The sequence below is a fragment of the Peromyscus leucopus genome, chromosome 4 (assembly GCF_004664715.2).
Source record: "Peromyscus leucopus breed LL Stock chromosome 4, UCI_PerLeu_2.1, whole genome shotgun sequence".
Lineage (NCBI taxonomy): Eukaryota > Metazoa > Chordata > Mammalia > Rodentia > Cricetidae > Peromyscus > Peromyscus leucopus.
Window position 1 is genome coordinate 42,504,183 of NC_051066.1, and position 25,302 is coordinate 42,529,484.

Consider the following 25,302-nt stretch of genomic DNA (forward strand, 5'->3'; position numbering starts at 1 on the left):
AGCTTCCTATCAGAGCTCCTCTTCTTTCTGTTGGCAAGCCCAGAATTCTGTGTGCTCTTTCTTAGAGTTGATCTCTAGTCAGTCACAGAATGGCAAGGTGATACCTTGAAGATGTTAATGAAGAATTTCATCCTTCATGTTGGAGCTGTTCTCCCAGTTCAGCCAAACTTGGTTCAGTTCAGAACTGGCTGAATAAAGTGTGGCGTCTGAATTCCAGAGCTCCCTGTATTCTGTGTGGTCAGAGTGAGGAGGTCAAAAGATGACATGTGAGATGCAGGATGTCTACTGATGGCTTTCTTTCCCTCATTGTTGACACTGAGCAACCTGGTAAAGGCAGAGGTTCTAGAGCTTCCCAGTATCCTCTGCCTCCCTCTTGTCTTCTGAGGACAGCTGAGATCTCTTGACAAATACCTCAGTTAATTCCTAACTGTTCTAAGTGAGAGTATCTTTAGCTCAATACCTTGTTAACAAAATAAGATACAATTCAAATTGCATATGTGGTTTCTAAATTATTTCTTAATATATTTTGGTTTCACAGCCATCTACAGAATTTATATCCTTGTAACTTTATCTGAATTTTGATATGACTGTCTTCTTAGAAGACTTAGCATGCATGGGGATGATGGGGGATGGGAACATGAGGCTCTTGATAGAGGGGGCCATTTGTGGGTCAGGGAGAAATGTGGTGCCAGGGAAAATCCCAGGAATCCACAAGGATGACCCCAGTTAAGACTCCTAGTAAAAGTGGAGAGGGTGACCCAACTGGCTATCTACTATAATCAGATTGGTGGCTGCCCCAATTGTCATCAGGGAGCCTTTAACCAGTAAATAATGGAAGCAGATGCAGACATCCACAACCAAACACTGGGCCGAGCTCCAGGAGTCCTGCTGAAGAGAAGAACGGATTTTATGAGCCAGGGGGCATCAAGGTTATGACAGGGGAACCCACAGAGGCAGCTGTCCTGAGCTGTGGGAGCTCATGGACTCTGGACCAACAGTTAGGGAGCCTGCATGGGACTGACCTAGACCCTCTGCATATGAATGACAGTTGTGTAGCTTGATCTGTTTGTGAGGCTCCTAGAAGTGAGATCAGGACCTGTTCCTAGCACTTAGCTGAACCTGTTCCCTGTGCTGGATTACCTAGCCCTGCCTTGATGCATGGGGAGGAATTTGGTCCTGCCTCAATTTGATGTTTCATGATTTGTTCAGCCCATGAGAGGCCTACCCCTTTCTGAATGGAGAAGGAGAGGAGTGATGGGGAGGAGGGTAGATGGAAGGGGGAGGGGGAGGGGGAAGAAGATGAGGGAGGAGAAACTGTAGTTGGTAAGTAAAATAAATGAAAACATTTTTAATTTAAAAATACATAGATGAAAACTTGCAGACATCTCACTAAGCTTTTCTGGTCCTCTCACATATGATTGTGTTTTGGTCAATGCTCATGATTCAGCAACTTTTGGGGGGAAGTTGCCTTTTCTATCTAGAAGAAGGGACAGTCTAATCTTTAGAAATTACACCTTTCCAACTTGGCTAAATAAAGTTGAGTCTATCAAAGCAGCTTAAAAAAAAAAAAAAAGACTAGCATGGGCCATTTGAATGTGTGATGGGTTAGGAATGGAAAGACTAACTTCATCTCATCCCACTAACATCTGCTGAACACAGGCAGTTGACTCTTGAAAGATGCCTCCATCTGGAGGTTCTGAAATAAGCATTAACCAGGAAGTAAACCTAAGTGATCATTTCACGGCTTGCAGCGCTTCCGAAGGGTTTAATTGTTTGGTTTTGTTGTTACTTACCTTTGTAAACATCTATTTTATGAAACTGTGACTTTAAGATAGGTCATAGAAAACACAAAATAAATCTCACAGTCATAGTCTTCAGTTTGCTGCTTCAGGCAAGTCTACTGCAAGTCATCTATGGGTAATCTAAAATTTCCGTTGAAAACCTTTGTAATAATATCATACCACCCCTGGACACTTTCAGATTCTACCAGCTGAAAAAGAAAAGGCCTGTTCCTTTTCTTGATGTCATTGCTTTGGGTATAAATTATTAACATTTTTTATTTGATGTGCTTTAAATACCAACAACAGTTGCAGATGAGTTTACTGCAAAGGAAAAGCAATTTTGTTAAAAACAAAAACCAAAGATTCAGACACAGACTCTACATATTAAGATGCTGTCAATGTAGAATTTGCAGATGGCTCCTTCACATGCCTGCTATCTCTAGAATACATGCTTGTGTTTTCTTCTCCAAATTTTAATAGAATAAAAGTAGAATTTATAAAAAAAATAGGCTGATTTTTGTCTAATGATGAATTCTAGTGTTTAGAATTCATAAATGAAAATCATTCATAATTTCCTTCAAAATAAGAAAAATGAGGACCTTAATAATGTAACTGCATATTATATTGATTTCAAAGTATCAAAGTTTTACTTACATCTTGAGGATAAAAGTGATTATCATTGACAATAGAGTGGTACCTACTGAAATATTGTTTTAATGTAGGAAAATACCACTTGAACCAGGAGCGTGGGATAAAATCTTATTAAAACTGAAAAGTAAATTCATTTTCTTTGCTCTCTTTAATAGTCACACAACAATGTCATCTTCCCTTACAATTCAAAGCTGGAAAATACCTCAGTATGATATTTTACATTAACTTTCAGTTAAGACCTTTAATTGAAAATTAAAGACTTTTGTTAGGAAGATAATATCATTATTGATGGCTAATACGGACAGTTTTCAAATTTAAATTCTGGAACTTTCTGAGTTTAAGAGGCAAGCATATCCTAATTTGTTAAATGTTTTGGATTATTTTTGAAACAGGGCCTTACTATATAGTCCTGGTTGGCCTGGAACTTACTTTGGAGACCAGGCTGGCCTGGAACTCACAGAGATTCACCTGTCTCTGATTCCCACTTGCTTGGATTTAAGGTAGATGCCATCATACCTGACCTTGAGGAAAGCATATTTCAATTCATTTTCTGTATCAGATTGTGGTAAAAAAAAGTTTTTGACTGTTAAAAATACTATCATTTTAGTATGTTATTTAAAGTTGCTAGAAGATAAAATTGTAATAGAATAAAGTGACCCGAGGGGAAAAAATCACCTTCAAGAAGTGTATTAACCATTTCAATTACTATTACACTTTTGAAATGCTATCTGTTGTTGCTATCTAGAATTGGCTGGGATTCTGTGTTCTCCATGTGAGCATGCCAAGATGGTATCAGCAGATAAGTGTGCAACTGTGTGAGTGTGTAACTACCCTACCTGCCTCTTGGGTTGGGAGTTACATATGATAGTGAAAGAGCAGAATTCTTATGAAGCTTGTGTGAATTGGTCGGACGGTCATAACAAAGGAGAGACTTTATCGTTAGATTTATAAAGTTAGCATGAACAGTATATCCTTTCTGTGGATAATTGATGTCAAATGGGAAATACCTAAGACCCAAAGCTGGCCATCCAGGGAAGGTGCTAGTGATGTTCTTTACCATCCAACATTTATTACTGGCTTGAATGTATTTCTTTTTTTTTTTCCATGTCTCTTGTGGACTTGAGAGGGTCTAGTGTTAAAAAAACTCCTGAAAAGAAGCTGTGTCTGCAGAAGCTGATTGGCTGACAAAAGTCTCAGTTCTGAGCAGACATTGAAATGTTGCAGGCCCAGAAGCTAATTACTTATATTGGGCTAGTTCTGGCCCTCTGGAACAGCCATTCTTGGCCAACCTGTATGGAAACTAACCTCTTGTGAGTAAGAGATGAAAACCTTTTGGAATCTATTAACTTAACTGACCAGTAGCTTCCACCAACCCCAGCAGTTAGAATCTCATCAGATGGCATCTTGGGCCTGTAGAAAAGCTCCCCACATCTTGCTGTAGCCACCCTTTCTGCTGTACCCACCAATGTATTTCAAACTTGTCTTGATTTATGACTTTCTCTGTTCTGTGAGAATATAAAACTTGATGAAACTGCTTCTATTTTAGAACATGGAATTTAAGGTAACCTAAGTTGTGTTCCTGGGCCATGGTCACTCAAAATGACTCCAGAATAAACTGCCTGTGACTTCCTTTAAGATGAAAGCTGTGATTTTTGCATTGACACTATCAACTTCCAGACTGCTAAGATCTTCTAGGCAAGCGCTCAGACCTATGTGAACATTCTTACTTAAGAAGACTTGTTTTATAGACAGGTGATATGCAATGTAGCATATATCCAAGAATGTGGTTTATTAACAAGTTCTCAAGAAGAAAGTGTGCACTGCTCATGACACACTGGTGATGTTCGATAGTCTTGTTTATATGGGCTGAGAGAAGAAAGGCAGAAGAAGGTTCTACCATGGCTTAAATTGAATGGGTGCACCCAGATCAATTATTCACGATTTTAGTCCCTAGGAGTCAGAAAGTTCAAATGTAAAGTGGCTCATCATTTAGATAAAGAACATTCAGACAAGCCACTGGCTGTGAAAGACCAGCAGTCAATCCTGAGTGGCACCCGAGTCCTTAGTTATGTCACAAGGAGTGATATAATTCTGCAGATTCTGAGACTGACTTCCTATGGAAGTCAATTCTGTATAGAACAATGGTTAGTAAATCATACTGACTACTGATCTGGACTCATAACAATCAAACTATAGGAAGTCATTCTCCACTTGGTATACATTGTTCACAGGCCTTTAGGAAGGAGTCTGTGATGATGGCTTCTGGAACCAGCTCTAGGGCCTGTGGCCCAAAGCTCCCTAGATACCCAGTAATTTTCCCCCAGCAAGCTTTAGATAAAATAAATCCACTAAAGTAAAGATAACAACTCACAGAAATCCTGCCACAATTTAAATTTTCCTCTAGATTTATTTATTTTGTGTGTATGAGTGTTTGTATGCAAGTTTTCCTGTGTACCATATGCACGAAATGCCCGCAGAGGCCCGAAGAAGACGTCAAATCCCATTGAACTGGAGTTACTGACAGTTATAAGCCACCATGCCAGTGCTGGGAACTGAACCCTGGTCCTCTACAAAAGCAGAAAATGCTGTTAACTGCTAAGCTAGCTCTCCAACCCACATAGTTTTTAGATGGGGCAACTTGGTGAACTAAATTAACAGGAAATGCCTTTGTCAACCTCAAAATAATTTAAATGGAAAGTTTTTAAATACAAATTTGAGCTTGTAACTGTTATGAAAGCCTCCATATACAGAAATAATATGAGAGTTAAAAACTTAGATGACAAACCTGAATTCTGATTCAAGGATACAGGCAGCCAAAAGAAGTATAATTGCTATTTAATTTAATGAATTTAAGTGGGAAAGTTGACCTTATGTTTTTTGTGTGCTTCAATTTCTTAGTTCTGGTAAATTTATTTACTGCTTTAGTTTTTAGAAACTAATATTATTTCATCAAAATTACTCAACTGATTCTCTTAGAAAGTAAAAATTTGTATATTATTCTAAATCTCAGCTTATATACTTTTTTCTTGTTGACTTTTGTTCGTTTGGTTTGGTTTACTTGTTTTTGTTTTTGGTTTTTTTCTCTCTGTAGACCAGGCTGGTCTCAAACTCACGGAGATCTGCCTTGCCTGCCTCTGCCTCCCAAATTCTGGGATTAAAGGGTTGCGCCATCACCACCTGCCCACTAGATTTTGTTTGTTTGTTTGTTTGTTTTTAATGAATAGAAATTAAATTTTCCTTGAGCAGGCAAGATGGCTCCATCAGTAGAGACATTTACCAATTAGCCTGACCACCTGAATCCAATCCTGGGGACCCCATGGAGGGAGGAGAGAACCGATTCCTGACCTGCACACCCACACTGTGGTACACACTCACCCGCCCACACACACACACACACACACACACACACACACACACACCCGACACAAAAATAAACTTTTTAAAAAATTAGGAAGCATAGTGTGTGTGTGTGTGTGTGTGTGTGTGTGTGTGTGTGTGTGTAGAGATCAGAGGTCAATAAAAAGTCTCTCCCTGAATCTTTCTTTCCCTTATTCTTGGAGATAGTATTTCTCATTCAGTCTGGAGTTCAGCACCTCCAGCCAGTGTGGCTGAGGTGTGTCTCAGGCGTTTTGTTTTTGAGCCTTTGCCTTCCAAGCATTGTATGGGCACACACTGCCATGCCCAGCTTTTTCATATGGATGTTAGGGTTCAAACTCAAGTATTCTTGCTTGTGCATTTTATGGTCCAGCCCCAGAACATTTAACACTTCCCATATGAGCATTTACTGAAAAGTGTCCATTGAATGTATTTTTATACCTTATAAACATCAGTGTCAGTGAGAAATACCTTGTGACATAAAATATGAACAAAATTATCTAATTTTATGTAACTGAAATATTACTTTCTTTATAGGATTCTCTGTTCTCATGTGTAAGATGAACGTCCATTACCCTTACTTATCTCTATACTTGTTATAATATAGATTAGACATCTGTGGACCCAGGTTATCATATCTCAAATGAAACTTTGAACATTGGTGAGACAGATAATATGTCTTTGTTTCCACGAAGCTACCCAGAACCAACACACACTTCTGTGTTAAGTCACCTTCCAATGGCTATGAAGTAAAAAGAGGAGAGACTTCATCTAACTTAGAGTATCAGAGACTCCTATCTATGGTGGCTGGGGTGGTGGTGGAGGAGGAGGTAGAGTAGAATCCAATCCGTAGCAGTCAGGGCAGGTCAGTGTAGCAGCAGGATGGGGGTGGGAAAAGCCAGAACTGCCAGAGGCAGGCCCCAGAGACCTGCTTCTTCGAGCTAGGCCTTACCTCTGAAAAGAATAGTCCTTTCCCATCTTTAATTCATCAGTGGATTAAATAACTCATTAGGTCAGAGCCCCCATTATCCGATTGTCTCTGGAAGCACTTTCACAGAAACAACGAGGTATTGCTCAGTTCAATCAAGATGACAATCAAGATTAATAATCACAGCTGACTTCCACCTTAGGCCATCAGTGCATCTGCAAGCTGAGTTATTAGAAGCTTCAATCCAGACACTGTTTGAAATGCCTTGTGTATATAATGTAAATGTGCCCTGCTTCATGTAGGTTACTGAAATTTCATAGCAGTTCTTTTCATAGCTATGCCTTTAATAGTTTAATAGCCTCTTAATTTGGTTTTAGTTTTGGTTTACTCCTGTTGATTTGCACAGTGAAACAAACATGCTATGCAGAAAATTGTCAGAAGAAGATAATAATTACTTTTCTCACATCATCTGTCTCCTGTGTGTGCACATTCTCTCTGGAACTTCATAATAGAGTAATTTTTATACTCAGTGTCTTAGCTCAGTTTCTATTGCTATGAATGATAAAGACCATGATCAAAAGCAACTTGGGGGGAAAGGGGGTTTATTTGGTTTACATATGCTGGGTTGCAGTCCGTTGAGGGAAGCCTACACAGGAACTCAAAGCAGGAACCTGGAGGCAAGAACTGAAGCAGAAGCCATGAAGTGATGCTGTGCACTGACTTACTCCCCATGGCTTACACAGCCTGCTTTTCTATACAACCCAGGACTACCTGTCCAAAGGCATTACAGCTCACAGTGAGCTCTGCCCTCCCACATCACCCACATCAATCATTAATCAAGAAAATGCTTAACAGATTTCCCTACCTGCAATATGATGGAGCATTTTCTCAACTGGGATTCCTTCTTCCTAAATGACTTCAACTTTTGTCAATTTTTAAAAAACAACCCCCCCGCCAAAAAAAAAAAATAAAACCCAGCCAGTATATTCAGTAATAGAATTAACCAATAACACACACACACACACACACACACACACACACACACACACACACACACCATGTACATATGCAGCCCATATCTCCTTCCATCAGAACTGCAATCTAAACAATATAAAGACTTAACTTCCAGAGGGAGAATGAAATGCAAAGTGCAACACTCTTCTGGCATCTTGACGGCAAAGATGGTGGATTTGGCAACAATTTCAAATCTTTAACTGCAGAATTTAGTCAGTGACCTCATGTTCTTCTTCACTTCCTCCCATCATTCTGCTTTTTTGATTTTTTACATTTGCTGACTCTGTCAAAGATTCCCTCTCCTAAAGGGCAATGAATAAAGCATGGTACACCCCAGGCTAGCAGCATAGGAAACAAGAGCAAAGAAGAGTTTGCCAAATCCAGAAATCCCTTTGTGCTAGTATACTGTAGGTGAGAATCTTTATTATTATTGGTTGAGTCCCTCAGATTAAATGCTACCTTTTGGATATGTCATATATTTTCTGCCAGTAATTATATTGGCCAAATAGCTAACATTTATGAAACATTTACTGCTATATAATCTTGTCTTTAAAAATTTGCAATTATTTCATCCTCATGATGATCCTGGGAGTTAGGTATTTTCACAACCACATTTAACATCAGAGGATATAAGGAAATTAGAAGTTGCATGACTCAGTAGTTGTTCAGTTGAGATACTTTCTTAGGTAAAGCAAAGTGCACAGTGATAGACATCAGATCTAGGCTTTGATTTTTGTAGTAAATGAATTAACATGTTTTTAAAGATAAACACAAAGAACTAACAGAAGTATGATAGATCCAGCTACACTACTCCCAGGTATATACCTGGAGGGCCTAAGGCAATACACCAAACATTCAATAATTCTTGCACACCATGTTTATTGCAACACTGTTCACAGTAACCAAGATGTGCTGGGGCTGGAGAGATGGCTCAGCGGTTACAATCACTGACTATTCTTTCAGGATCTGGGTTCAATTCCCAGCACCCTTATGGTAGCTTACAACTATCCAGGGAATCTTATATCCTCACACAGGGTATGTCAACAAAACACCAATCAATGCACATAAAATAAAAAATAAATAAAAGTAAAAAACAATATCGAAGATACACAATAACCTAGAAGCCATCAATAGATAATTAGTTAAAGAAAATGTGGCCTCTGTCTATCCTAGAAGTAACTAAGAGCACAAAATTTCTTCTGCAATCATGACATTTGGAATCCAGCAGCAACAATGAACAACAAACAAAATCCAAAATGAACAACGCATGGGGAAAGATCATTTACTATGTTGGAGTTATATTTATCTTAGGGATAACACATTTACTTTCTTACATTGTTCTCTCTGAAAATGTGCAGGGCAGGTCTGTAGTATGAAACTTAGACAGTCTTATTAATAAAATCAAACCTGGGAGCCAGGTATTGGGGTGAACGCTGAAAGATCAGAGAAGTAGAACAAGCCACAGCTACCTCACCTTGCCAGTTCCTCAGCTGATCCTGTTTCCTCAGACTGGAAGGCTTTGAGTCCTTATCCAAATGAATCACAGATGAACTGTTGCTAAAAGCCTAAAAGCTTAACCAGCATCTAGTTCCTCATCCTCATGCTTAAATACCTTTCTGCTTTCTGCCATCAGTTCCTGGGATTAAAGGCATGAGTCACCATGCCTAACTGTTTCCAGTGTGGTCTTGAACTCACAGAGATCCAGGTGGATCTCTGCCTCTGTAATGCTAGGATTAAAGGCATGTGTGCCACTATTTTCTGGCCTCTATATCTAGTGGCTGTTCTGTTCTCTGACCCCAGATAAGTTTATTAGGGTGCACAATATTTTGGGGAACACAATATCACCACACAGTTCCTCCAAAATAAAATTTTTACCCTTCAAGGAAAAGTTAAAGAAAACAGTTTAAAAAATGATGAAACTATGATGTTTACTGGAAAATTGGTGGAACTGGGGTCATTGTGGTCGGTGAAATGAGCCAGAGTCAGGGAGACAAACAATGCCTGTTTTATCTCTTATATTATGCTTTATGATATGAGAGAAGAAAAATTGTGAGTGTGGAGGAGAGAGTCTAAAAAGGGAGAGAAAGAGGAAGAAGATGAAGAGGGGAGAAAGGAGGAAAAGGCAAAAGCAGAGTGTCACAATGATACCCAGGATTTTGTATGCTAACAGAAATTAATTTAAAAAAAAAACTATACAAGGAAGAATCATGCTTTGATGCCTGTATAAATTCAGCAAACAAAATCTATGGGAAAATAGTAAGTGATAAATAAAAGCAAGCCAGAACCACTGAACTCACAAAAAATAAAACACAAAGATCTGTGATTAGAAATAGCCTATGCACAAATTCTGCATTTCCTGGATACTTCAAGATTTTAAGTATTGTTAATCTTGTGATAAATGGAAAGAGGAGATACAGCATTTTCTTTAAAATGTAACATTTAATGATTCAAGTATAGCTGAAAAAATTCATCTACTCTTTGTGATCATTTCCATTGGTCAAAATCCATGACATGTAGAAGACTAAACACTGTATACTGTTTAAATGTTTATAGATTTTTAAGACAATAAATAAATAAATAAATATTTACAGATTGGTTAAAGCTAATAAATTCATTTTATTCATAAATTATTATTCTGAAAATACATATTGTTCTTGTAGAATTATATTTATATTTTTATTTTTAAAAATCCATTAATTATGGAATTAAGACAAAAAGATTGACAGGCTTTTTTGTGTTGGAATGTTTTATTTTAGAATTTTTTTAATTGAAAACAGATTTTTTTCATACAATAGATTCTGGTAACAGTTTCCCCTCCCCCAATTCCTCCCAGATTCTCCCCAAATCCCCATTCATCCAAATCCTTTCTTCCTTTTTCTCATTACAAAACAAACATGCATTTAAAAACTAATAATAAGATAAAATAAAACAAACCAATATAGGACAAAACAAACAAACAAACAGGAAAAAAGAACCAACAAGGAAGCATGAGGAGCATGTGCAGAAGCAGAGGCACACAGGCTCACACACACAGACAATTCATAAAATCTCCTCTTCTCCTTTCCTCCTCCATCGTGCGGTGGACTCCTGACTGGGCTACTCACCATGTCTTCTCACAAGACTTTCAGAATCAAGTGATGCCTGGCCAAGAAAGAAAAGCAAAATTGTCCTATTCCTCAGTGGATTCAGATGAAAAGTGGTAACAAAATAAGGTACAACTCCAAGAGAAGACACTGGAGGAGAACAAAGCTGGGTCTGTAAGAATTCACACAATGGCAAGACAGAGTTTATACTGAATTGTGGGTCATCAAGCATCAAGCAATCCTACCACATGGAGTTCAACATTTTAACCTGAAGATTTCGTTGTGTTTCAAGTTGAGGGAGTAGTTTGTCCATTAATAAAATGTAAAAGCTTCCAAACTGAAAAAAAAAAAAGAAAATTCATAAAATCAAAATGAAAAACCATGATATATAAGCAAAAGACATGTAAGGGTAAAAAAAAAAAGTCCAGATAAAGCTATATGAGACAAATATTTTCAAAAATACTATTGAGTCCGTTTTGTGTTGGCCATCTACTGCTGGGTATGGGGTCTGCATGTCTGAGTTGGGGAAAACTAATTTTCCCTTTGAGAGTGGCTATCAGTTAGAGAGAAATTCTTGCTGTATTTCACAGAGAACTGGCACAGAAATTAAAGGAGGAGCTATTGCTATTCCATCTACAGAAAGGGGCAGAGGGGATATCACTACTTCATGACCCATCACTTTTTCTGCTTGCCCTTCCTGCCAGACACTCAGATGTTACCTCCTGGTAGTAAGTTACCATCTGGTAGTAAGCACTCTTCTGAGAAACGTGTGACATTCTTCACATCATGATGTAGGCTTTGTCTGTACCATCCTCGATCTGGACTAACACGGAGCAGATTGCCTTACCACCCTCTTAAGCCATGTAGAGCCTAGGACAGCATCTAGCAAGTCATGGTCATTCTCTGACTCTTCTGTTCAAAAAGTTTGGGGAATCATGATGTGTAAAAATTACATTAAATTTGAAGTTGAGTGTCCATTAGAACACAGCCATTTCATTAGAAAACAGTCATGCTTAAGGGGTGTGTGTGTGTGTGTGTGTGTGTGTGTGTGTGTGTTTACAGCTGTTTCTATCTGAGGACAGACTTATGTATTTGCACTATGGACCACACATATCCCTAAGCATTTGCTAAATAGTCCTTACAAAAGGTGAACTTCAGACTCCAGTCTGTATTTTTCCTTCACTATAAAGGCAAGATGCAGGTGATGGACAGCATTCAGATGACCACATCTAGTGGGAGGTATGGGTATACTTACATTACAATATTGCTATTAATTTTGCCACTTCTCAGCTTATTCTCCTCGCTTGGTTCTAATTATAGGGTGTATCTCTAAATTATTTTTGATTTTTTTTTTTTTTTGATTTTCGAGACAGGGTTTCTCTGCGTAGCTTTGCGCCTTTCCTGGAGCTCACTTGGTAGCCCAGGCTGGCCTCGAACTCACAGAGATCCGCCTGGCTCTGCCTCCCAAGTGCTGGGATTAAAGGCGTGTGCCACCACCGCCCGGCTATTTTTGATTATTATTTTTATGCTCTTCTTCAGTACTCACAATTAGACTTCAATATTATTACATTTACATCAATACCCTCTCCTAGACTGGCAGAATTTGGAAAATATTAGTTCTTTAAGGCCATTTTTGTAAAGCTTCATCATTATCTTTCACTGTCATTAATGATATAATGTATGGAGAAAATTTTACTTTGAGACAGACAACGTAGCCATGTAAGGGGATTCCTTTCATTCCTCAAATGAGTTGAGATACTTTCTAAATACCTTTCAAGAATCTGGATATAGCGCATAATCAATTAGACATGCCAAATAAAGCATTTTATTAGCATATTTCTAATATTATTTTATTTTGCTTTCTTGTTTTTGATGAGATTTTAGTATAGTATTTTATTAAGTATATGGTGAATTTTATTTATTGTATATATATGTTTTGTGCCTGTATTTAATAACAAATTTGATTGTAGATCTTGTTTTTGAGAGTACATTTGGTAACTTTTGATTATCAAATTTGTATTTGCATTTGAATCTATTATGAGTAATTTTCTATGTGTTTGTAAAATGTGAAAATGAATATTTCCAATCCCACTATTTCCAACCAAATTTCAATAACTTATTTATATAAAAACCTTGTCTTGTTTATTTTATTTTATTGAGGCAGGGTTTCCCTATGTAGCCCTAGAACTCAAAGATCCCCCTGTCTCTGCCTCCCACATGCTGGGATTAATGGCATGTTCCCCATACTGGCTAAAATCTTGTGGTTTTAAAGTAAATTTGTGTATTCTTAAGCTCCTTGTGACTCGTGACATTTGCACTTTCTTGCATCATTTCAGCAGTTTTGTTTTCATAGACACACTCTTCCTATGCAATTTCAAAGAATTTAACAGAGTTTTTCAAAGCGAGTTCCAATATGGGATTTGGCTATCGTCAGCTTTCCCATTTGCTGGTAGTGTAGTTCTCTTGATTTTTAAGATAAAACTGACAGTTTTTTCCATTTTATTGGAAGTTTCATGGACTCAGTCTTAAGATACATTCCGGAGTTATTCTGTTTACTGATTTATAGATTTCTTGTGCTCTTAAGTTTATTGCTCCTTAGTTAAAGTGATTGTTTCTTTGGTTTTGAAACAAATGGTTGATGGCTTTTCTGATTTAATACTGAATAATTAAAGAGTGATATAAGGTCCATGAATTTTTTTTTGAAAACCACTATGACCATATCCCTAAAAGACTACATCTGTACTATAATTCTGAGATTTCTTTTTCTGAGCAAAGATTTTTTTTTTGAAAGATTATTTTGTTTGCTTGCTTCTAGGTTTCAGATTTCAATGGTTAACATTTTAGAGAATGTTGTAAGTTTGATTAATGTATTGTGGATAAAATCCCCAAAATATTTCCTTTGAAAGCTATTCACGGTATGAAGATGTAATGTTGTTGGTAGAACGCTTGCCTGGCATGCACAAAGCCTTGAGTTTGGTCCTCTGCACTGCACACTCAGCATCATGACGCATGGCACACACCTGTCCCCTCAGCCCTGGACAGGCTGGGCCTCGAAGGTCAGAAGATCAAAGTCTTCTTCGGTCACATAACAAGTTTGTGGCCAGCCTGTCATGCACTGTCTCAAGAACCAAAAATTGTTTTAAGGAGAGAGGAGGAGGTTATTCTACATGATTTGGGCTTTTATTATTTTTCTCTTTTGTAACTGTTCAGATTGATAAATTATAAAAAGCATTTTGTGTAGTACTCTTTGGTTCATTGTTGTTTTAAAAAAAAAATCAGTCAAATCTCTAATGCCTACACGCTGCTTGCAGAATTTTCTCTCAAAAACTGAGAAGGAAGAATTTATGTGTCTCAAAATTGTGTAGAATTTCTACCAGTTTTGTATAATGAGCTGCTGCTCCTGATTTTGTGACTTTGTGGATACTTTTATTCGAAATTTACCATTTTGATATGAAATTATATCATCTATACATGAAGCTTTTTTGTTCCTTGATACATATTTTGTCTCAAATAACTTTGCACAACCTACATTTCTGTTTCTATTTGACTGATATATTTTTGCTCTCATCTTATTTTTAACTTTTGCAACTTGTTCCTTGCTTCTTTTGAATAAACAGCATCTGCTCCTCTCTTGCATTATGATCTAATTTGGTGCCTTTTATTAGTTAATGTGAATCAAACAATTCACAATTCATTATAACTGGTTGGTATCTTTGGTTTCTTGTCTGGTAAATTTTTTTATTGTTTCTACTTTTACTCCTGATTTTTCTCTCATTTTTTTTTATTAATCTTATGGCTTTTACCAACCAGTCTTTTTCTTCCCTCTGTTTTTTTTTCTAGTTATTTATAATGCATTTGCATATATTATTTTGTGCCTGTTAATTTATCTTAAAAAGAAACTATGAGGGTCACAAATGAAACAATAGCTATTAGCTGCCACTCTGTAAGACAAAATAATAATTATTTACTTACTTACCCAACAATTTTCTCATAGACATGTGACTAGGGATGTAGTTCAGGGCTTACTTGGTGTGCTTGAAGCCCTGGGTATTTCCCCCTGCACTGCCAATTCTAATCAGTCAGTCCATCAACATACTTTGTCATTTTATACAAAGTTCTGAGAAACATTTTTCCTATTGTGATGTAAAGCCAGTGACAACGATATGCATTTCGCTCTGTGGTTTAACTGGACTACGCACTTCCCTGAAGTTCTTTTTGTTATAATTTCCCCCTTTCCTTTATCTTACGTGTGTGCTCAGAATCACTTTCCCACACCACACAGCTCAGTGGTATTTCCTCAGCTGTGGCTGTGTATGTTTTTCTAATGCCCTTATCTAAGTACTTACAATTTTAGTGAAGAAATGAAAATACAAGCCAATTCCAGCAGGGGCTGTGTAGTTTGATGTCCAGGACTAATCCTGAGAAGTGATACGTTGTTTCCTGAATTCCATGCCTTCATGCGAGCAGGGTTCCTGTCGGTGAGATATGCAGAACTTGCTCTTCCTTTAGACCTTGTCATGGCATCCAGTTGGGACTGTTGCATGCCTTAGCCGCTCTTTTCTAGCTGATCTCGGTTCTATCACCTGGGATTGTGCTCCGCTTTCCCTCACACGGCTAGAGGAAGGGTTGTGTGCTCTGTGTAAACCTCGCCTCCCCAGTTCTCTTAAAGGAAATGTTTGAATTCAGCATGTGAAACACTGGTTTCACATGCATTTTCATACATACTTCATTGACAAGACTTGCCTGTCTTCCTCACTGCCTTTCCCCCTCCTTCCGTCCCTGCTGCTGCTCCTTGCCAATATCCCCCCTTCAGCTCTGACATCATATAGTCCATTACCCTCCCTTTTGTTCCCCCGACTCCCATAAGATATTTCAGACTCATGGCCTGCTCTCCAGTTTCATGACCTATACACATGGGCGCGCACGCACGCACACACGCGCACACACACGAGCGCGCGCGCGCGCGCGCACACACACACACACACACACACACACATTCTTGCATGTTTTCGAACATCCACATACGTTTTGTCTTCTCAATTCTTCCCTGGATGGTCAAGAATCTTTTGTTTTGCATCTAACAACAGAGTAGGCAAAAGGTATCTGTGATTTGTGATGATTTAGTCCAAATGTAAGTCTCTTCAAGTCCTAAAATTATTCATAAATAAAGAACAGTTAGAATATAAATGTTCACAGACTCCTAAGTATGTTTTTATTTACTTAATAAAAAATTATTTGTACCACCTTATCTTCAAATAATTTCTCATTCCCTTCTTTAAAAAAAAAAAATCCCAGGCTCTCCCTCCCTTCCTCCCTTCCTTCTCCCCTCTTGTTTTCTTTTTCTCCTCCCTCTCCCCCACCTCTTCTTTGGGGATGAGACCTTACTGCAGTGGACTGAAGTGCTGGAGTAGGAATCAGAAGAATGGTTCTCAAATGTATTCTCCATAATGGTTAATTTTGTGAGCTCTGATTTTGTTACCCGTAACTTGGAAGGAAGAGGCTGTGTTGTCTCTAAAATGTCTTAGAGTTCTATGCTCTACACTGCTTCCAGCAAATCTACAAGGAAAGGCAATGCTCTCTCATCTCATGAGAAGGGGCAGTCAGCCCTGTACTCTTAGTTTATGAGGGAATCAGAAGTCTGTGCTGAGCAGTTAGTGTACACTATACATTTTGACCTTGGTTTGTGCTATTAACTTCCTAGTCTTTTATCACTTAGGAGAACAAGGTTTGCTAAGCCATCTCAGTTGGTTACACCTGTGAGGTGAGACTGAGTTTGATGTGGCTCTCATCATACCTTGTCCAAGCTGCCCATAAATTTGGTCATGTGTGGTCACATAAACCTTTGTGTTTATGATGCTGAGTGTTTTTCAAAAAGGAAACGAATATGATATTTCATTCACACTGAAGTGTTGCTTTATCATCAGTGCAATTATCTGCCATTGTTCCGGGAACTGGTTAATCTGGAAATGGGAAGGGTCTTTGAGTGCTTTGGTTATCTCTCAGGTGAAATGACCTCTGCTTTTGTTTTTCAAGTGGTAATTACTGAAAAAATGTCCCAAGTGAAACCATAATGAAAAATGATGTTTTACGCAAATGCTAATCCTGTCTGGAAATAATAGGAGGAGGCTTTTTTCATGAGTGTTCTGTGTCCATCTGTAACATCTAACAGTCTTCCACTCTATCCCTTAATTAAAACATTTTGTTAAATTTTAAAATGTTGATTTTTAAATTAGTTTAAAACTTTTAAAATTATTGGTCTCTTTGGTGAATCTATAATTGGTCTTTTCCTTAAATGAAAACTATTTGAATTATGACTTAACTATTGAAAATAATACTTTTAAAATATAATGCTTTTATTCTTTAAAACTTTAACTCATATTTGTGATTATTTTGATCATATTCACCCCCATCTCCTTGTCCAATGCCTCCCAGAGCCTCCCCCTTCCACCCCCACCCCAACTTCACACCTGCTCTAATTAATGTGTGTGAGAGTGTGGGGGGGGAGGGAGGGAGAGAGGGAGAGAGGGAGGGAGGGAGAGAGAGAGAGAGAGAGAGAGAGAGAGAGAGAGAGAGAGAGAGAGAGAGAGAGAGAGAGAGACCATCTATTGAAATATTGCCCTCCTACTAGAGACTACACCTCCAAGGAAAATTGACTCTCCCCTAGCAACTAGCAACCATCCATAGTTCCCAGCAAGGGGTGCGACCTGGTGAACTCTTTCTCTCCTGTGCTAGAATGTTGATGGCTTGATCTTGTGCAGATCTTGTGGAGTCAACCACAGTTCCTGTGAAGTCATGAATGTAATGGTCTTGTCATGTCCAGAAGATGGTGTTTTAGCCCAATCTTCCCCAACTCTGGCTCTTATAATTTTCCACCCCTTCTTCCATAATGTTCTTTGAACCTTGATGGGGAGGTATGAAACATTGTTTCTTGATACTATTTTTGTTTTGGGATGTGTGTGTGTGTGTGTGTGTGTGTGTGTGTGTGTTCAAAGAGACTTACACATTTTAAATGAAGAAAGACATAATGAGGATTTGGAAAGCCAGAGAAAGGTTTTATTTTATCCACATCCAGTCCCCAAAACAAGAATCTTGGAGTCATCTTCAGTTTCTTCAGCAACTTCTCAAAAAAAAAAAAAACCCACTTCAGTTTTTATTCGAGAACCCTAGGAATCATCTCTCCTCAATCTCTAGTGTGTCTGCCTAGATTTAGACCCTTGTTGTTTTTTCCTGGGTTTTTATTTTACCTCTTTTATAATATGTGAAATATCATGTGCACACGCAAGCACACACACACACACACACACACACACACACACACACACCATTGTATTCAAGTAATATCTAAAAGTAACTTGATAATGCTGCTGGCTTGAATTATGTTCTTTGAAAAGCCCCAGTGTCTAGCACAATATCTGTTTTATTAAACTTCCACATGAGGCAACCTACCCTAAGGACACAATATATCAGCTTAAAGGTTACCTGGATAGAAACTCTAGGGAAATGACAATGGTTCTACGTGTAAAATAAAAATCATCATTAGTAAAGAGAAGACAGGTTGCTCGTGATCATAATTCCTACTCAGTAGAGTACTGAAAGGCCTAGCCAAAGTCACGAAACAAGAAAAAGAAATAAAAGCCCTTGAAATGAAAGTGGAAGTTGTCAAATGTCTCTGTTTGTGGATGACACAATTTCATATGTAGAAAAGTCTTGAGATGACATCTACATAGCAACCATAGAACTAATAATGAACTAATTTAATGAAGTTACAGGATACAAAATTAGAATATGAAAATCAGCAATTATTATATACTAGCAATGGTTTATCTGCCAAAGAAATCAATAAAACAATCCTACTTAAAATAGCTTAAAACATTTAGGAACAAAGATGAGGAGAGTGATGAATGATATCTACCATGAAAACTATCAACATCAATAAAATATATTGAGGACATAAATATATAGAAAGATATACCTTGTTCACAGATTTGAAGAATTAACATTCTTAAATGTCCAGTCTTCAGAAAGCAATATAAAGATTCAGTGTAATTCACATTACTAGTACAATGATGTTTCATATGGAAAATGTTTTTAGGTCCTAAAATTATAAGAAATCACTAAACACAAATAAACAAAGCAATTATGTACAGAAATAGCAAAGCTAGAAATATTATACTAACTTATTTTAAAATATATTGTATGAAAAAACCTATTTTCAGTAAAAGAAAAATAAAATACAATAAAAAAAACTATAGTAATCAAAGCATCATTCTTCTGACATAAACCCTGACACATTGACTAATAGAACAGAGTAATAGAGTGCGGATGTATGTCCATATGTTTATTCTAACTAATTTTAGTAAAAGTGTCACAAAATAGGAAAAGGACAATCCATTCAATAAATGACAGTTGGAAAACTGGCTATCCACATGCTGTGGGATGAAATGGAACCCTAATTTCATGCCATATAAAAAATCAAACTTAAAACAGATTTACTTGAACAGTAAAACTACTAAAATAGAGCACAGAGGAGAGGTTTCCTGGGACTGACCTGAGCAAGGATCCTGTTGGCTATGCTGGGGAAACACATCAGAAAAGAAGCTAAAAATGGGAGAGCAAGATTACAAGAGGCCAGAAAGCTTCTGTATCCTAATGCCAGCCGTCCACAGAGTATAAGACAACCTGAAGAATGGAAGAAAGCCTCTGCAAACCAGGCATCCTATAAGAGGTTAATCCCCCAAATATATAAAGGATTCAAGAAGTTCAACAGCAAGAAAACCAATAACCTGAGGAAGCGATTAATAAAATAGACCAACATGTATATGAATGGCTATCTAAACTGATATTTATTAAAATAATGTCTCTAATTTTTTGAATTAACATTATTGTTGTTGTTGTTGTTGCTAGTAAATTCTACTGTAAGCAATAAACAAAACTCATTTCTGACTGATGGTAATTCAGATGGCCTTATGGAGCTAGAGAGCTAGCTCAACCATTAAAGGTACCCTCTTGTCTTTTAAAGGACCCAATTTCAGTTCCCAAATGGCCTTCTTATTCTTTCAAGCATTTCTAATTCTGTGTTGTTTCTTTTATCCTGTTTATTCAGGATCCTGCACGTCATGTTATTGAAAAGGCCGAGGTGCATGTGGATGCCATCTTCACATTCATCTTCATCCAGCCTTGTATCCAATCTCCTTTGACTTCCCCCACATGCTTAAAGTCATTCTTCTTGGTTTCAACACTTAAGGATCGTCTTTGCTCTTGAACTCATCCAAGCCCCCTTTGAGAGAAATTCCTCTTAAACACTTCTCTTTTCCATGTGGATTTCTTATTCTCACTCAGTCCTTTATCCCTGTCTTCAGTAAAGCGTGGCTCTTTCACACTGAGAAATGTGTGCTTTGGTTGAGTTTTACTTTCCATCCTGAGCAGAAAACTTCCTGAACAAGTTTGGCTCATCTTATTACTTTACCTCTTTATAGCCCACTCACCACTTACCCACTTTTCATCATAATCATAAATACACTGTAATATTAATATCTGTAATATTTTATGTGTTCTGTGGTATATGTGTCTTATTATTTCACTTCTTCCTTAAAAGCTTCAGCAAATTGCCAGTGACCTTTTGTATCCTATTTGTCATTTTTTCCACTACACATACTCTTTCTTAACTAAATCTGCAACTTGAACCTCTAGCCCCATGTAACTAACCTGGTATTGTCCCCATATGCCTCCTTTTCTATAGATCCAGAGCCAGATCCTGCTGAGAGCTGGGCTTGCTTATCATTTTTCTTTCAACCACAATATTCTCTTAGCTAGGCCATCTTTGGCAGCCCAGTATAAGTGCCACCTCAGCCAAGAAGCCATAGGAATCCCTTTGTATTAATTTCCGTTCTTTTTGCTAGGAGAAATAATCTGACTAATGCAACTTAAAGAAAGAACAGTTTGTTTTGGCTCATGGTCCACCAATGATGGGTAGGTATGGCTGCAGGAGCTTAAGGCAGCTGGTCTCATTGGATCCATAATCAGAAAGCAGACAGATAAATGAGGATGTTTAGTCCCCTTTTGTGTTTTTGCTAGATTTAGGACCTCAGCCTACAGGATGGTATACCCTAACTCATTATGACTCTTCCCACTCAATTAACCCAATAGAAACTCCCTCACAGCCATACTCAGAGGTTTGTTGGCTAGGTCAGTCTAGAGCATATCAAGTTGATGATCACTGTTAACTATCACAGCCATCAATGCCTGTAACCTTTTTCAAACAGAAAACAATCTCACTCCAAGTTCTTTTAGTTCCTCTTGAGAGGGACAAAATATAAGAACTAGTCTTGCTGTGGTCAATTATATATTTGACTAAAGTATCAAGTTCTTCATCCAAAATAATGATGCTCTTTATCCCTCATTGATCTCCCTCTCAGGACTAAAGTAAACGATAAGTAAAATAATGTACATAAAATCATGCTGATATATTAAATAGTTTATATAATACAGATATCAATTTTGGCAATATTTTTTAGAAATTATTCTAATATTTTAAATATTTTTAGAAAATATTGAGCCTTAATGATTTTGTCACTAACAAATTGTAGGTGGCTTTGTTTTGAACTTTGTGTGTGTGTGTGTGTGTGTGTGTGTGTGTGTGTGTGTATGTGTATGTGTGTGTGTGTGTGTTCCTTTATGTCATTACTGAACATAGTGTTACTGTCCTTTTTGTAGAATTATTGTGACTACCTAGTTCACTAGATGGATTACTAGCTAGTTCTTTTTAAACTTCTACTTTTGGATATCAAATTTAGTATCTTGCACATGTAAGGCAAGAATTCTGCTATTGAGACACCCCAATCCTAATTATCTAAGTTTTTGATTTCTTTGAAGGCAGATGGTATGTTGGAGTCAATTCCTGTTTGTTTGGAAGCTAATTATCTTCAAGACATGATTGTGTGATACTTCCTGTTAAAGTGTAAATCCATATCAGAGAAGCTTAGTGTGTTCCTACTGGTCATATGGAGACAGCAAAATGAAGGTGACCGAGAGGTGCACTCTGCCATTAGAAAGGGAGAGCAGAAGCTGGAGAGTGAAAGCAGATGGATGGCTGCCTCAACCTCCTTTGCCTGGCTTAGTGTAGCCAGAGTCCAGAAAACAGGAAGTAGACAAAGGTAATGGAGCTAGGGTTCATGTTTCCTTTCACTGGAATCCAATTTCAATAAAATTAAACAAATATTTTTAAATATATGCTAACTTGAATTTGACCATTGTATTCCTCACCTGACCACAATCTCAATTAAAACAAATTATCTTTGTGTCACCCAGTGAATCCCTTCTGCTCCCTGGCACATCACTGTACTTGGGCTCTGTCACGGAAGCATATTTTACCTGCTTAAGAACTTCCCATGAATGGTACTATGGCACAATCCTTTTTTTTTCTTGGTTTCTTTGCACTCATCATAATACTGTTTAAAGCTGAACATTTCTTGTATGTATAAGTAGTTCATAACTTTTTATTATCAAGGAGTATCTTTCCTTTTTCATTTCCCAGTTGATAATATTTGAACTGTTTGGGGGTTAGCTATTATTTAAAAAATTAAAAATAAATTTAAAAGGTTGGTATGATCATTCTTGCCTGGTCTTTTGGGAAGTACAGACTTCATTATTCTTGTGACTGTCAGACTTGAAGGAGCAAGTTTTAGGGACAAGATTTTTCAAAAGATGTATTTTAAATGTAATAACACGAGCAGTTTGAAAGTTAAACAGCAAAAGATGCAGAGTGTAAATATTAAGCAAAAAGATGATAGGATTCTATTATTAACAAATAATGAATTATTTTTTGTCAAAAGATACTTATACAAAATAATCATTGAATAGGGAAGAAGTAATTCATTTGTTTATGTGCCCATTTGTATGTATGATGGTATGTATCTGATGATGCGGTTCATGCCTACACTTGTAAGTATGGATGTGTTCATGTGCGCATGGGTGCACATACACAACAGTGCACATGTGGATGTCAGAGGACAGCCTCTAATGGCAGCCTTTATCGTCCATCTTGGTTGAGATAGTGCTTCTCTTTTGCTGTTATCTGCTGTTGAAGCCCAGGTTGTGGATCCTTGAGTTTCTAGGAATTCTCCTGCCTCCATCTTCATTCTCACCACAGGAGCAAAAGGACTGCTAATGCATGCTACTGTGCCCAGCTCTATCTGAGTTCTGGGGATTCAGACTCACACTGACATGGTGGGCGCTTTTTTCCTGGAGGCATGTTCCCAACCAACCCCCAAGTAGGCAATTTTAAACAAGGAATAATAATTATTCAATTGTTTGTAAAAACAACAGTCTAAAAAACTACAGCATAGTAAAAATTAGACAAATTTCTTTTTGTTAAAATTATTTTTGGGACAGGACCTCACTATGTTGCCCTAGCTGGCTTAGAACTCACTATGTAGACTGTGCTGACCTTGAACTTGAAATGATCTGCCTCACAAGTGCTGGGATTACTTCAACAATCTTCTTCTAGGAACTGATAAGACAAAAAGACAAAAAGAAGTTAAAAACAGAAGAAATGAATAATACTGTCAATTATCAAACATAAATGCAATTAATATTTATTTATACCTCAAAACTTCAAGATATTAATTATTTTCATTTTGCTGTACTGGTTTTAATTTTTTAAAATGTATTTTTTATTAGTTCCTTAAGAATTTTGTATATGTTTTGATCATTTTTACTTCCCAACTCCTCCCAGATCCTTCTTCACTACCCACCAAACTTCATGTCTTTCAAAAAAATAAATAAATAAAGATCAATTTGTGCCACCAAATTTTTTTTATGCGTTCCCTTACACCGAAGTCTGGTTGGCTTGGAAGAACCTACCCTCTTAGAGAAAAATCAATCCTCCCAATCCCAACAGCTATCAGCTATCAACAGAGGTAGGACTTCATGTCCACCTCCCCTTCCCATGCTGGGATTTGGTCTGGATTAAGCATGTACAGGTTGTGTATGCTGTCGTAACTGTTTTGAATTCGTAGATGCAGCTGCCCTGGTGTGTCCAAAAAAAACGTTTCCTTATACATTACACATGGCTTTTATAGTCTTTCCATCTCTCTTTAACAAAGGTCCCTGGGCTTTGGGAGGAGAAGTTTCAGTATAAATGTTTCATTTAGGAATAAACATTCGTCAGTCTCTTATTCTCTGCATTTTGTCCAGTTGTGAGTTTCTGTGCCAATCACCATCTGCTGCAAATAGCAGTTTCTCTATTGAGGACTGAGAAATACATCAATCTACATGTATAATAATAAGACCTTAGGAGTCAGGTTAATGCTATGTCCACTTAAAAATAATTTTTAGTAGGTTCTTTCCAAAAAGGATCCTATGATCTGTCTAGTCATAGGTTCTAAGCCTGAAAGTGATGCTAGGTATGGATTCTACATGGTAGACTATGATTTAAATCCAATAAGAAAATGGTTGGTTATTCCCATGATATTATGCCATTTTAATTTTTTTACTTTTAGATAATTTCATTCATGAGTACCATATTTACATTATGTCCACTCTTCTCCCCTACTCCAGTGCCTCCTAAGTCCTCCATGACCTCTTTTTGCTTAATTACTATTGCTAATACTTGGTTTATATATATAAATATGTATATTATGTGTTATGTATATATTAATATATATAAATATAGCCTACTGAGTATATTAGTGCTGCTCACATGTATATGTATTTGAGCTTACTACTTTAAGTTGGATAAACAAATAGGGGGCTTATTCCTAGAGAACACCAATTCTCCTTCTCTCAGCAACCATCAATTGTCTATAGCTCTTTATCTAGGAGTTGGGCCTTGTGAGATTTTCCCTATCAACACTGGCAAGTCAATGATGTTGTCATTGACTATGTATTGTTTAGAAAACATTTGGTAGAGATTAATTCGGCACAGCTTTCCCTTCTTATATGGAAAGCACGAGAGCAGAGATCATGGTTCTCTGGTTCTGACAATATTTCCACCCTCTCTTCCTAAATGTTCCTGAGCCTTAGCTGTTAGGGGTTGCATTGGAAATGATCTATTGGGCTGGGCATCCAATGCTCAACTGTTCTCTCCATTTTGACCAGTTGTGGGTTTCTGTGATGGTCTCCTGTTGCTGTAAAAAGAAGTTTCTTTTATGAGGGATCAGAGCTACATTTGAGGTGAATAAAAGGATGAATATATAAAATGCATTTAGGCAGTCCACTGGTTTAGGGAAATGGCAGTAGTAGGTTCTCTTCTAGGTTTGGTGACCTCACCAGCCATGGAAAGTGAACTTAGTACCTGGCATGGATTCCTTCCTGTTGAGTGGACATTATGTGTCCAATTATGTGGTTATGGTTACCCCTAACAGATAAGGACCACTATTGTACCCATGGAGACATCATGTCATGCTGGTCATTGTGTTTCATAGGTTGGGTAGGATGAGTTTTTTGCTTTTTTCCCCCTCGGTAGTTTGAA

The 25,302-nt window shown here is 37.5% G+C and overlaps 1 protein-coding gene and 1 pseudogene across 2 annotated transcripts in view; both read left to right on the forward strand.

Annotated features, from left to right (window-relative positions):
• Positions 1-25,302, forward strand: part of LOC114704757 (sodium channel protein type 2 subunit alpha) — a 135,639-nt gene that overhangs the window by 4,958 nt on the left and 105,379 nt on the right. The gene's annotated exons all lie outside the window — the stretch shown is intronic.
• Positions 10,663-11,220, forward strand: LOC114706986 (annotated as a pseudogene).